The 14,892-nt window shown below is 51.6% G+C and overlaps 1 protein-coding gene across 5 annotated transcripts in view; it reads right to left on the reverse strand.

The window, feature by feature from the left end:
- LOC120404255 (metabotropic glutamate receptor 4-like) overlaps window positions 1–14,892 on the reverse strand; it is a 129,478-nt gene that overhangs the window by 77,443 nt on the left and 37,143 nt on the right. For 3 of the 5 annotated variants that reach the window (XM_039536420.1, XM_039536419.1, XM_039536417.1), the window contains exon 3: window positions 13,721–13,922. The exons of 1 other annotated variant lie outside the window; for it this stretch is intronic. The gene's annotated coding sequence lies outside the window, so the exon portion shown is untranslated. Of the gene's footprint in view, window positions 1–12,381; window positions 12,483–13,720; window positions 13,923–14,892 lie in introns of those variants that run through there. One more of the 5 variants, XM_039536421.1, reaches the window with a different exon arrangement.

Below are 14,892 nucleotides of genomic sequence, written 5' to 3' on the forward strand. Positions count from 1 at the left end.
GTGCTTCAGGGCTGGGACCATTCCCGGGAAAGAGGGGCCTAGAGCCTAGGCACAGAACAACCACACTGCCCCAATACCGGCTCCGATGGAGGGGGCACATCCATTTGTGCAGGTTAAGGGAGAGGAAAATAGACTTAATACAATAAGGGGGCTACTGTGCCTTTAAGGCATTCTGGGTGGAGCGGAGCAGATCTGCCCCGGGGGGAGCTCCAGGGGGCACTGTGCAGCCTGCAGGGGGAAAGCAGCGTGCATCCTCCTTCCCAGCCCACCACCTCTCCAAAGGGCTGGGCCATCAACCCATCCCCTCCCAAGGGGATTATGGCAAGAGCCCTGTACGGACCTTGCATTCACAGGAGCACAGAGACCACAATGGCCTCCGCACTGGGGGGGAGGGAGAGGTGCTAGTGTGGGTGCAGGGTCTTCCAACCACTCCTTCACACACAGCATGGATTCCAACCTCCCACTGCTAATTCACTGCAAGCCACCAGCGTCCAACATGCTGCGGATTACTTTTTTTGTATTAAGTTGCCTAGGGGGATGTGAAGCTTTGAGCAGTTGAATAGCAGACTATCTGGCAGGGAAGGTGAGGAATGCTCCAGCTAGAGGCTTCTCTTTTAGCAAGCGGCTGTGAAATAATTGAGTCATTTTAAAAAAATCAGCTGCCATCATTAGGCTCCAGAGTCACCACCCCACAGAGGAACGGAGATCGTTCGCACGTCGCACGTGTTTCAGAACCTCTGCAGACATAGATTTCACGTGGGTGTAAACAAGGAGTAACTCCACTGAAGTCAATGAAGTTACACCACAGTAAACAAAAACAAAAAACCCACCAAGTTGGGCAGAGAATTCTGTCCAAGATGACAATACAGCAGTTTACAGTCAGTTCATGTTTTCAAATTTAGCTTAGTGATGAGGGCTAGAAACAGACACATGCACCCCAAGGGCTTGTCTAACAGGATTTTTTATGCCTTTAACTATATCAGTTTAAGACAGATCTAGTTGAAGTGACAACCCCCAAGTGTGGGTGCAATAACATTGCTATAACGATGCTTACACTGCTATAGGTTATTCCCATAATGTCGGGGAACAATACCAGCACAAGACACCTTTATATCAATAAACCCGCATCTACGCTAGGTGTTGTACTGAGTGAGCTATTTTGGTTCAAGTCGCTCTGCTAACATCTGCACAAAAGACTGTTTAAGTTCAGGGCTACATGAAATAGATTCTGCAGCACTGTTCTGCTCAGTAGCTGCAGAACAATCGGCTGCTCACAGCCCACTCTGAGGGATTAAATCTTTTGGCTAAAGAGATAGGCCCCATTGTTTCACAAGCTGCAGTTCCATCCAGGGTATAAGCACGCGCCAAGATATGTGCAAAGAGAGGAAAAAAAGATATCCCTGACTTTGCAATCAGAGGGCTACACGGTATCTATACAGCTTAAAAGTAAACCCTCTCTTGGAACAGAGTGAAAATGACAGCATTAGTTTAATTACTCCCATCTTGTTCAGAGTGATATGCACGCTAATAAAACATGGCCCAGATTTCATGGTTTTTCACACTATAAGCCAATTAAAAAACTGCCTCTGACAACAGGTCTGCTTTAATTACTCAAGCCTTGCCTTGAACTTGGAGAATCAGGGGATACGTGTGTGTACACACATACACACACCACTCTCAGTCAACACCTCCCTCCCCATGATGGGAGTGCAAGACACTTGGATACAATGCTGACCTCCTTCAGTGGGTGGATTTCTAACACTAGCAGCAGCAGTAACTTTAACAAGCCCATGTAAAGAGATCCCTGTGCATGAGAAGCAGAGAAAGAGTAAATCAAGTACATCACACAGCAAAGAGGCTCCTTGCCGAGTCCCAGCGGTCAAGCAATAGGAGAGGGAGAAATCTCTGCACGATCATGTGAGACGACGGCATAAAACCAGACAAAAAGCCGCAGGAGACAGGTTAAAAAAAAATCAGCTTGATGGATTAGTTTTCACCTAACGATGAAAAACGATCTGGAGAAACCGTTACACTACGTGATCCAGGATTAAGAGTCCGCTTTGGACGGTGCTTAAAATGGGTTCACGTGGCTTCTGCTCCAGTTCTGCCAGGGCCTGGGTTGTCCAGACTCATTGCACAGTAAAACAGAAGCCGAGGGCAAACACACAATTGAAATGTCAAAGCTCCGGGGTATTTGGACCCAGAATTCTGGTGCAGCCTATTTAAAAGGCAGGGACCAATTGCAAATTTCAGTGCCACCCCCAGTGAGAAAACAAAATAAGGATAACCAAGGCTAGGGCACAGGACTGGGAGGCAAGAGAACAGAGTTCTGGCTCTGCTACAGACTCCCTCTGCCTTGGGTCAGTCACTTCACTGCTATGCCTTAATTCCCCTACCTGTAAAATGGGGAGAATAATCCTTACTCCTACCCATCAGTCTGGTCTATTTAGATTAGAAGCTGTTGGGGTCCACGACTGTCTTACTCCACCTACAGCATCATAGGCCTTGGATTTTGGTTAGACATTATACTGCGACACGAACAACAGACCAGGGTTCCGTGTCTAAATTTCCCACGCTTGGATTTGGGGTTCTGACTAGAACAGATGGCTTCCTTCCCCATCCCCACCCAAACATCTGGAGGAGAGAGATCCCTTTGTTTTAAAAGAGGAAAATTAAGCGCTGCAATAGAGAGATGATGCCAGGCAGATATTGCTTTTCGCAGCAGCAGGGAAGGGAGAATGCCATGGGCTTTGATGGCTGTATTTGGATAAACACCAAGAAGCTCAGTGGCTTACGCAATCTCTCTGCGCTTTGGGGATCAGACCGGGAATCTCGCCTCGGTTTGAGGAGGTTTCTGATTCTTCTTAGGTCCTGTTGAGCCAGAATTAATCTAAGAGGAACCTAGCATCTTTCCACATCTGGATGGGGCTTGGGATCTCACCATGCCAGGTTCTGTCCACAGTCCAACTGTCCCTGCCCCAAAGAGCTTCCAACTCCCATCTGCGCCCTCAGTTGGAAATGCCTCATGGAGCCTCCCTGCAAATCCGGATCTTGTCAGCAAAGCATAGGAGTCAAAACAATGATATTCCCGGTCTCCTAGGTGTGAAGCTATGCCCAGCCTCTCTGCAAATGTAATATCCATTTGATCTTTAGGCAAGACTTTACATAAAAAGCAATACCGGTTAGAAAAAAAGAAAGAGATGAGGATTTTTCTGACAGAACTGCCAGATGCAGCTGGGTCTCTCCGCTTCTCACATCATCCCCAAATACAGGTGCTGCCCTCGGAACAGCGCTGCTGCTGAGGCAGCAGAAGAGACTCCTGCCGGCTCTCCCATAGCCTGCTCGCTCTGTGGGGCTGATGCAAGCAAGGCTTGTTTGTGTCAGTCAAGTCAGGAGCTGGGGCCCTGCACAGCAAGAATGACAGTGTCTGGGGATCATATAGGAACTGAGCTTCCAGCACTCCACGTTATGCCATGCCGCAAGCCAGACCACACCAGATTATACGGCTGTCGTAAGATGATCTTGTTACAGCACATTTCCCCCCTGCTCACCAATATGACAAATGTGTCAATTCACCTGAAACACACACACAGGGGAGCAGAGAGGCATTTTTTTGCTCCTGGGTCAGATCCAACTCCGCCATTATGGACCAAATCCGAAGCCCGTTGGAGCCAACGGAACGAGGGGGCTTTGGATCAGGCCCTAGAAGTAGGGTCAGTCTCATCAATTTCAGCAAAGCGGCTGCTGCTGCAGCCAGAGGTCAGTGTACAATGGGCCCGCACCTCCAGAACCCCCACAAAAGGGAGTGGTGGGTGGGCTGCTCAGAGTGCATCAACCCCTCGTGCACCATGTCGTCTCTACCTGCTGCTCCCCTTTGGGGGGCACCTCATGCAGGAGGAGTAAGGGGTGCAACAGTCCTACAGGCAGAAAGGGGCAGTGATGTGCAGAGACGGGAGTGGAGTAAAATCAGGGAGAAGTGAACTGACGTGTACATGCAATAGAGGCACAAGTCAGCATCCTAGCAGGCTGGCTCGCACCAGGCAGGGATTGCACAGGGGGTGGCAGCGTGTGAGCCGAGGGGCACCAGCCATTAGCTAGGATCACTCCAGGAACTCAACGAGGCTGGGCGGGGGAGGGCAGCTCATTGTGTTTTAAAAATTAAGAAAGCTGCAGGTAGGGCTCCACATCAGATTTGACTCGCCCTGCCCCTGCACTCAGGTACCCACAGAGCAGCATAATCGGCGGCAGTTCTGGTCCATGCACAGCCCCCAGCAGCACGCATGACTCATTCTGCAGTCACTTGAGCATGACAGCGCGTGCCGGTAGGTGCGCTGCGCTTCATTAGTTTCATTTTATTTGCTTGGCAGGTGAGCGGGAGTGGAGAGAACAGAACTCAAGCTCTCCCCCCACCCACCCACCTGCAGTCCACGCAGCCGGTGTCACGGCGCAGGGAAAGGCAGAACGTACAACAGCAAGGCACAGAAGGGAAGGCCGGGATGCACTGGGGGCTTAGGAGATCTGCTTTCAATTCCCAGCACTGCCGCCGTTTCTCTGTGCTCTCCCGCCTCTTGGGTGCAAGGTCAGTGGGGCAGGGACCGTCTCTTCCTATGGGTCTGTACGGCGCCCTACACAGTGGGGCCCTGATCTTGGTTAGGCATCTCTAGGCTCTTCTGTAAAAGAGAGAGCATCTCACTCAAGAGCCTGCTGCACTGGGTGAATTGCACTGACGTGATCCCTTTTTCAGCCCCAGACACTGGTACCAGAGGCTGCTGCCTTAGAGGCAAAAGCCCTGAGCCATGTTCAGAGCAAGGCAGCTCGGGGGGAGGGGGGGAGGGTCGGGGAGGTGTCTACACAGAACACTGCAATAGAAAACCTGCACCACCGAGTCTCAGAGCCCAGGTCAACTGACTCAGACTTGTGGCACCCTGCCCCGTCGCAGAGTTTCACGCCCGCATTACAACTTTTAGCCCTGCGGCCGGAGCCCCGTATCAGCTAACCCGGGCCAGCCGTGGCCGTGCCATGGGTCTTATTGCGGCATAGATGTACCCACTGTGGCCAGCCTCTTGGCTTCAGCAGCCAAGGGCTGCCCCACCATGCAGGAGGCTCAGGTGGTGGAAAGAGAGAGGCATAGAGCCTTTCACCTCCAAATTTGGCCACGCTGGTAATGACTGAAAAGCTTTGGTGTCGGTGGCCCGTGTAGATGCCAGTATCGGGCCTCAGCCTAGCGTCCCGCAGACAGGTGCCCACATCTCTAAGCTACAGTCTGGCGTGGCACTGCTTTTCCCAGCAGTTGGAGTTCCTCTAGAAGCTCCATCCTAGGGTGGCGTGGAAGAGACTGCCGGGGCGGTGCCGTGTTGCTTGCTGTGAGTAAATGGAGCTCTCCACCCTCCATCCACCCAATGCATTTTCGTTCACTCCCATCCAGCCGAGACTTCCATTACAAATTGCAACATGAAAAACAAGATGCCAACCCCTGGCAGTTCCACTGGTTCCACTTAAGAGCAAATGCAAAGAGAAAATGCTCGGGAGGCTCCTTTCATTGGTGCCTGGGTGAAGTGGGGAGTTGAAGGAGAGAGACTCTAAGCAACTTTCCAAGGGCCCCAAGGGCAGAGAAGTTTCTAGCCCTGCTAAATTCAGTGGCCGTCAGTCCTCGTGAGAGAGAGCAGCTGGGAAGGAGCCAGGAAGAAGAGCTCTGCATTTGACAATAGCCTCCACAGCCGGATGAGCTGAAGAGGCTAGGAGCGGACTAGGCAGGTCAGACAGGTTTCATGGTGGGAGAAGGCTGCAGGGCAGCTGAGGCTGGCACTGGTGAAGCCTGAGAATGAGCCAACCAACAGGGTCACGGTTTCCTCTAGGGTGGGTCCCCTTGGGTCTGGTCTCACCCTAGTGCAGGCCACTGAGGAACAGGCCAGGGCCTGCTGCCTCCCAGAACCAGGCTAGGACACAGTCACATTAGGGGCCTGTAGTTGCAGGACCCTCAGTGGTCAGAGTCTGCCCAGGGAGCCTGCACCCGTCCCTAGCAATATGGCCCAAGCCGTGCCATGGGGACTGATATGGAAGTTAGACATGGGATGCAGCAGTAGCCAGGCGTACAAGCAAACCGTGGAATCCACTAGCTGGAAACACTCCCGTTAGTTCAATAGGAGCCGGGACACCTTTTTTTGGAAGCGGACCTGAGACTGAAATAAGATACGGGGAGACCAAGGTGCTCGCAAGTCGGACGGCAGAGGCAGATGCCAGAGAGGATGGGGGATGGCAGGAGCCAGGTGGGCAGCCGGAGAGCGTGACGGGCAAGAGAACAGGAGAGGCACAGGTACCAGGAGGGATGAGCCACAGCTGTGAGGCTGCTGCACACAGGCTCCAGCCATGGCACTGAGGTGTCAACCATATGGCACTCCAGGGACTCAGACTCAGTAGGGACCTAGGCTGGTTAATTAACAGGAAGCCACTTACAGCCCAGCTCCAGCGAGCCACCATCTCACCCGCTGAACGGGGTCAGGCCAGATTTATTACCTGGATGGGAGACCCGCAAGAAAAATCCAACAGGCTGCTACAAGCCGCAGTGCTGGCTCTTGCGCAGGTGGTTTTCTCCCCTAGACTCCATGCCCCATCCTGGCGAGGGAGCCACCCTGCACTGCTGGAGGTGCAGCTGTTCAGAAAATGCAAGATCCCAACCACTTGGTTATTATGGATCCCGTGGCGCTCACTGCAACAATTAAAGGTATTTACCTTGATCCTGGCCAAATTCCAACTTGGGTACTTGCATCCATTTGAAACCGCAGGGGGAGTGGAGCAAAGTTCTCACTTGCCATCTGAAGCTGTAGCATGGTGTTGCTGTGCACTGTTTTACAGGGGCTGCACCCCACCCTAGAGGTGGCTGCATTTCAGCAATGTGGCATTCCCACAGAGTCACTGAAGCATTCCTTAGGGTACGTCTACACTACCCGGCGGATCAGTGGGTAGCGATCGATCTATCAGGGATCGATTTATCGAGTGTAGTGTAGACATGATAAATCAATCCCCGATTGCTCTCCCGTCAACTGCTGAACTCCAGCTCGGTGAGAGGTGGAAGCGCTCAGTGGAGGTCGATCCCTGCGAGGATGGGAAGTAGGTGATTCTAAGTCGATCTAAGATACGTCGACTTCAGCTACGCTATTCTCATAGTTGATGTTGTGTATCTTAGACCGATCCCGCCCCCCGCCCCCTCCCCCAGTGTAGACCAGGCATTAGTCACTGAAAGGCATTTGTAAACTATTACTATATGTAGACTGGTCTAAACAAATCATACACAGGAGCTCAGAATGAAGGACAATCCTGAGCCTAGAACAAAAGGAAGGATGGTCTTGTGGTTGGGACTCTCCAGGAAACCGGGCTTCAATTCCCAGCTCTGCCACAGACTGCCTGTATGACCTTGGGGAAGTCACTCAATCTCTCTGTGCCTCAGATAATGGGTGTTTTCTCTGTATTATCTACTTAGACCAAGTTCTAGGAGGCAGCAACTGTCTCTCACGATGTGCACGTACAGCGCCGAGCAGGATGGGACTGGGATAATGCAAACCATCTAATACTCTAGGGGCTGTTGTGATACCAAGATTTATACCTGGGGCATTTAAGTCCTGAGTTTTGGTTCAACCTGCTGTAAAGCCAGGAACCTGCTATTAAGGAGCTCCAACCTGCAGAAAATTGGGGCAGGGGGTGTTTGAGTCTAGAGTTTAGTACCCATCTTGAACAATTTAGGACAGGATGGCTCACGAAGGGGAGGCGTCACTAAAGATTCATGGAACAGGTCTTTGAAGCTTCACACAAGACTGTTCCTTGAAGCCAGCGCTTAGATCTATTTTGACACCGAGAAGCCACAAGCTGCCCTCAGTCCATGCCCAGAGCTCTCACTCCCTCGCTTTGAGAGGCTCTCTCCTTCCGCAGCCCACTCGCTGCACTTTGTGCAAAGGAGAATGGCACAAAGAGGTTTGTGCTTCGTGCTGCAGGCAGGAGCTGGAATCCTGGCAGGTGAGACGGGTCCATGCTGCTGGGCTGAAAGCCAGCAAAGGTGCAGGTCAGTAAGGACGAGAGCTGGGAGTGAGCCTGCAATGTTAAGTTCCAGACCCAGACTTTCCCGTGACTCAGGGCTGCTTGGGTCTGGGGTTTCGCCTTCTTGCGGGGTTCCGGAGATGATCACAGACTTTGAGAAGGGCCTTGGTGATTTATTCCTAAGAAAGAAGAGCCGAGAGGCACTGTTTGGCTCCAGATTTCAAACATCCCCCAAATTCAGAAGTGCTCCGGTCTGGGGCTCTCTCTGCTCCAATCCATTCGAACCAGCGGCGGAATTGCAACCTGGGTTCGTACACACACACACACACATTGCAACCTGGGTTCGTACACACACACACACACTGAGGCTATTTGGATTGGGGCCCATTCTAGTTCAGGCCCATCTCTCCTTGCCACAAGATTGATCTTCCTCCATTGAAATCAGTGGAAGCAGGAAGGCTGGTCCAGTGGTTAGGATACTGCCCTGGGACTGGGGACGCCAGGCGCAAGGCCCAGCTCTGCCACAGACTTCCTGAGTGATCTTTGGCATGTCCCTTCATCTCTCTATGCCCCAGCTCCCCATGTGTACGACGGGACTAATAGCACTGCCCTACCGCCCAGGGGCATTGTGAAGATAAGCACTACGAGGTGCCCAGATGTTACAGCGATGGAGCCTTGCAACAGGTCGGTAGAACTCATTGGCCCCTTTGGATCTTTTTGTGTCTACAGTTCGTAGTGGCTCATTCCAATCATCACATCAGCCCCTGTGGTCCCACTATACTCCCAGCAGCCCTTTCCCTCCCCACTGCAAGCGCTGTCCAGATCAGGCTCCTTTGAAACAGAGCAAGAGTTGCTTAAAAGAAACCTCTTTCAATCACCACCTGTCCTTGACTCCAGCCCTCAAGTCCCAACTTCACCTTCAGTTTCCTCACAGTCCAAAGCTGACGTGAATGGGGAACCTCCGCGTAGAAACGGCTTATGCATCTGCGATGCCTAGGAAAGATCAGCCACGCCTTCCAGTCCCTGCACTAGCTGCTCCCAACCACAGCAAAACCTGACGTACTCCAGGGACCGCGACAGCTCCCACGTACGGCACAGACTGCAAGATGGCCCAGAACTGAACGAGGGAGGCAGCTACCACTCTACAGCCAATGAGCTTGCACATAAAAACAACCAGCTCTGAAGTCTACAGCTCAGGGCCTTTGCAGAGAGGAACAGGGCTTAACTGCCAAAGTGCCCTGAGAAGAAGGACCACCCCATGGTGAAGGCACTGGACTAGAACTCAGGAGAGCTGAGCTCAATTCCCACCTCTGCCACCGACTCCCCACTTGACCTTTGGCAAGTCACTTCCTCATTCAGCTCCCCACCTGGAGTACCCTTCCGTTTTCAGGGGCTACCTGTACAGTGCCTAACACAATGGGACTTCTCCGGGCTACCATAGCACAGATGATCAATCGGGGGGAGGGGGCAGAGGTGTTGGAAGGAGAGACTTGAAAAATTAAAAACATTTTGCCCAATAAAAATAAATCAATACAATAAATACTCTCCCCATATCCCCCACAAGGAGGGACAGTTCCACGTGACACTGCCAAGCTGAGACTTAACTACTCATCTCACCCATGAATGACTATGCTTGAAAGCAGATGGTTTCATTTAGGGCTGGTATACATTCCCTGTATCAATGGAGGTTTAACACTTCATCTCCTATGGAGGAGGCACTGTTGAGTTCTTAGGCTCATTCATCAGCAAGAAATACCCAGGTTTGTTTTTAAAACTCCTCATCTGCACCTCCCACCCCTGCTCAGCCGTGCAGAGACATCCTGCTCCATGGTGAGTGTCCCGTTCTAGGTAAGACATACACATTTCCCTTCTGTTCCTCTCCTGGCTTCACCAGCAACATACAAATGAGCAGTTGCTAAGCAAGTAATTAATCAGTCTGAGAGCCATTCAGGAAGGTAAATTACAGCCTTGTAAACGCCCACTGAGCTGCTCGCATGATGGATGGTGGGAGACTGGAGTATGCAATAAGCTTGGGAGAACAGAGCCAGGGTGGCCGATTGGCCTGCACAGTCCACACAGGAGTCCCTTCTTCCCATGGCCCATACTACATGCCTGCACCTGACACCGGTATAACATCCGCATCAGACACAGTTATTAGCTGCATCACCCACAAACACCTGCACCGCCCAGACAAGAACCTGGTCCTTCCTTTCTGACACCAGCCCCTATCACTCAAACTGAAGGAGATCTCCATAGTGAACAGGATCTGTCCCCGATCATGTGTGTATAGCACACACACCCCGACCCATTTCTGGCTTCATCCAACCCCTGCATCAGCTTTATCACAGCAGATGGCAAACTCCCTAGCTGCCCACCATAAGGACATGAATTTGGGTTCCTCTTCCTGCTCTCCTGCCCATATAAAGAATCACTCTAGACGACACGGAGGCTCATTCACTGGGGCAGAGATGCTCTCCCCATCCCATTGGGCTGGGTTGCAAGCAAACAGCCTATGGTGATGGGTATGGGGGGGGGAAGGAGGGGAGTATGCAGAGGGACCTCTCTTGGTGACAGGATGGGGCTGGAGGACAGCCCACAACTTGACTTCACCAAGGGCCCTCAAAAGCTAGCATGAGCCCTAGTTCAGGGCAGGCTCCATGGTGCCAAGACTGCAGTGAAGGCCAAAGCATCAAACAGACACTGGGGCTTACTAGCGTCTCCGAGCACGTTGTTAATTCAGAGCACTGCACACCAAGGCTCAATGGAAATCTACAGGAAAGGTTCCCATCAGGACACAAGGAATCACAGTCCCGCTTAAACAGCAAGTGCCAGTTATCCAAAACAACGTCAACTACAGAGAAGCAGGCTTGCCTTCCACACAGCTTGAGCTCCAGCTTTGCAGCTGGTGGGTTTTTTTTTTTTAAAACAGGCACTATATGCTGTCTAAAAGTTTATGCAGCGCACAGAGACATCTAGCAGCTGAATCGTATAACTACAGGTACATATGAATACACTTTCCCCACTCAAATCCCATGGAAACCCATCCTGTGCTAGAATTCGCCATGCACCCCTATTTTGATCAACGAAGCATCTTCCCCAAACCACTGGCCATTTGCCTGTTCCCTTTCTACAGGTCTTTGTTATATTTAAAGTACCAACTCTCCTTCGCCACCGCCGCACCCCTCAAAAGACATAGCTAAAGAGTATCTGATGCATCTCTAGAAGCAGCAAAGAATCCTGTGGCACCTTTCTTTGCTGCTTCTACAGAACCAGACTAACACGGCTACCCCTCTGATACTTGATGCATCTCTGAGCATCGAAAGGTAGACCCAAGTAGCTAAATCTGGGTCAGGATGCTGCCCTGAGCCATGCTGGGGTTGTTCAGAACCAAGGCTATGGGCCCATCTTTAGCTTAATAACTGCTTTCCTGTAGAGTCATCACATGACACTTCCAATACTACCTCCCTGTTTCCTTGTGCTCCCAGTCTGTCTGCCTGCAGCCACCTGGGATCCCTTTTCTTATACGTAGAATGTAAGATCTTCGAGACGGGGGCCGTCTTTGTACAGCACCTAGCACAACGGGACCCTGACCCATGACTGGGGCTCTGAGGTGCTACCACAACACAAATAATGCTCCCATATCAGTTGGGAAATGAACCGCCCCATGCTCTGTCCTAGTAACACCAGATTCTATGGCTGTTCCACACAACAGTAGCTACTGCAGTATTCTCCTGCTGTATTAACCTTCTGTTACCCAGAAGCGGCTTGGATCAGATACTAAAGATCACTCTCTTACCAAGATGCCAATGTGTCAGACTAGCTTTCCACCACAGGACCATTAAAGCACATATTGACTCAGTTTCCCTTCCATGCAAAATATGCTGCCCAGGACACCAACCAACTACAACAGTGTTCATCCATTTGACTTCAAATTAAACTTCCCGTCTAGAAAGTTACCAGTTGCCTCATGTTCAGCTGATTTCTCTGCAGACTAAGGGATTCTGTCATTGCCAGCCCTGCCCACTTCCCTGATCTTCATTAGGCTCAAGCGTTATCACCACACTGAGATGAATAGGGAATGCAAAGGAGGGAAAGAGAAGAGCTAATTTTCAGGAACAGCTGGGGTCTGAGTAGCAGCAAACTCACAGCAAGAGGGGCTGCTCCCTTGTTTGAGGGACCCTGAAAGCAGAGCTCTGGGTGGGGGGTGGATATCAAGCACTCCCTTTTCTCTCTTAGTTTCTTCCCCGGGGCTGGCCAGGATGCAACAGACATGAGGGACTGGTCAGGAACCCATGTCTTATGGGAGTTTGCTCTTAACTGTATAGGCAGAATCTCAAATACAACACTGCTTACCTTGCACAAAGGGAAAACCTGTCTGCTCATCTCTCCTGTTGACTTTCTGGCCCACAGAAAGCAGCCAAGCCCACCAGCTCCAGGCCACCGCTACCTTACTGTGTACAGCAGGCAGGCCCTGCACATCGGGGGTTTATATAACTGTGTGTCTCAAGAAGCGAAGCCTTCTGGGCTAAGTGATTCCGCTCTAAGGCCAGCTGTGGCGGGACCGCTTCATTTGCGTGTGAGCTAGCAGCTGGCTGGTGTTAACACAATGGGTTAGGCCTGGCCTAAGCACAGCTTTTGGCTTGGCATGACCATATTGGTCAGGGATGGGATTTTCTAGTGAGATATTAGTTCAGCACCCAGGGTGGACGCCACTCTACTGGTATAGCTGCCTCTCCTTCCTGTAGATGAACAAGCTATACTGGGGAGGGTCCCGCAGTCAGCACACTAGCCTAGACCGTAGGAGCTCCTGGGTTCAATCTGTACTCCACCAACATCCTGGGCAACTCACTGAGGCCCAGATCCTGAAAGATAGTTAAGCTCCTTGAAATCAATGGGCCTTAGAAGCCGAAATACCTTTGAGGATCTGAGTCGCCCTGTGCCTCAGTTTCCCCTCTGTATCGTGGGGCTGCCCTGCCTCACAGGGGTGTTGTAAGGATAAATACATGAAAGACTGTGAAATTCTCAAATATTCCAGTGACAGGGGTCATATAAATACTAAGATATCTAGACACTCCGTATGCCAAGCTGTGCTCTTGCCCTGCGTTCGAGTGCAAGACTCAACATGGCAAATTACATGTGGGGAAATTATCCAGGAGCCTGTATATTGGGAATAACAATGCAACCACCCCTTGCCACTAATACCTCCTCTGGGCTGGCATTACCTGCTCTGCTGGCACTCTAGCTTCTCTTAGCTGGCACTGCTTCCACTCCTAAGTGATGTTGACTGCTTGTCTGGCCCCTGGCACTGCTGTTTCTCCTGGCTGCTCGCATTGCCAGCTTGCCCCTCCTTCCTCCTGGTTCCCGGTTTCTGCCCGAGGCTGGCAGGAGGACTTGGAAGCACTTTGCATTTTCAAGCCCAGATTGTCACTATGTGCACACCCCTCCACCGCAGAATCCGTGAGGTTGCCCCATTGTTCAAGGACGGGGCCTTTGCTTTGAGCTCAGAGGGTAGCACAGTGTCTCAGGCACCATGATTCGCCAGTGTTGGTATGCCACATTACCATACAATCTCACTCATAGTAATACCAAGCGCCTGTAGAGGACTTTTCACCAGTAGGTCTCAAAGCACTTTATAAAGAACATCAGTATCTATTTTACAGATAAGGAAACTGAGGCTCAGGAAGCAACTTACCTGGGCTAGTGGTGAAGCTGGGATTAGAACCTAGGTCTCCTGAATCCCAGTCTGCTGCTCGATCCACTAGGGGACATGATGAAAAGTAGCCATGCTATCTCGTGCAAGGGCTCCATTCTTCCCCTGTGAGCTCTGACTCCAACGGGAGGTACTCATATCCGACCGGGTAGGGTGGCAAATAAGGAAGTGCTAACTTCTCACCCTAGAGGAAGAGAGACATAGGGCTAGATTTTCAAGGGCTCAGCCCTCCAACCCCTGCAGCTTGGGCAAGGTTTTCACAAGAGCTCAGCCCCCATTGTGCAACACCTAAATTAGCAACCAGCCTGCACAGCTCTTCTGGGGTGGACGTTTCAAGAGCACTCAGCTTTGGCCCAAACTCCCACCCTTGGGGCCTAAATGGGAGCTGAGCTCTTGAGATACTCTGGCCCTCCATGCACCCACTTCCCCGCTGGCTCCTGCCTTGTGCCATCTCCACAAAGCGGGCATGTGAAGCAGGCTACCGGATCAGCATTTGCGCTGCATTCATTGTGCACAGGTGCAAATGACTCCACAAGGGGCCAGGCAGGGGAGAACCAGAGCGGCCAGCTCCTGCGGCGCTTCCAGTGAATGCTGCAAATGTCACGAGCACATAAAATAGATTGGCCCGGGCCGGTGGCAGTTCCTGCCCAGCAGAGCAGCTCTGAGGCCAGCTGACTCCTACGCTGCAAAGCAAAAACCTTCCCAAGGGAACAGAGAGCACAGATCCCACAGGGGAATGTAACCTTATCCCCCTGCATTCATTGCATTCCACAAGCCAAATTGCTGTACATCCTGCCTGTGTGATCCTCCCAGGCAGCTAGGGCTGCGCTGCCCCATTTCCACATTAGATGGCAGCAGGAAACCACAGTCTGGCCGATGGACCCATATGGCTCATCTTTCCTGGGTCTGATTAATTGTTTGTATTACAGTAGCAGCTACAGGTCCCAGCCAAGATCACTGTGTCCCATCGTGCTAGGAGCTGTATAGACACATAGTGAGAGTCAATCCCTGTCTCAAAATTGCTTACAGGCAAGACAACAAGTGGGAGGGGAAACAGACAGAAAGAGGGGATGTGGTTGCCCCAGGTCAAGCTAGGAACAGAATGCAGGTCTTCTGAGTCCCAGTCCAATGCTCTATCCACGGGACCACACTGC

Source organism: Mauremys reevesii, linkage group 4, assembly GCF_016161935.1.
Source record: "Mauremys reevesii isolate NIE-2019 linkage group 4, ASM1616193v1, whole genome shotgun sequence".
In the NCBI taxonomy this organism is placed as follows: Eukaryota; Metazoa; Chordata; order Testudines; family Geoemydidae; genus Mauremys; species Mauremys reevesii.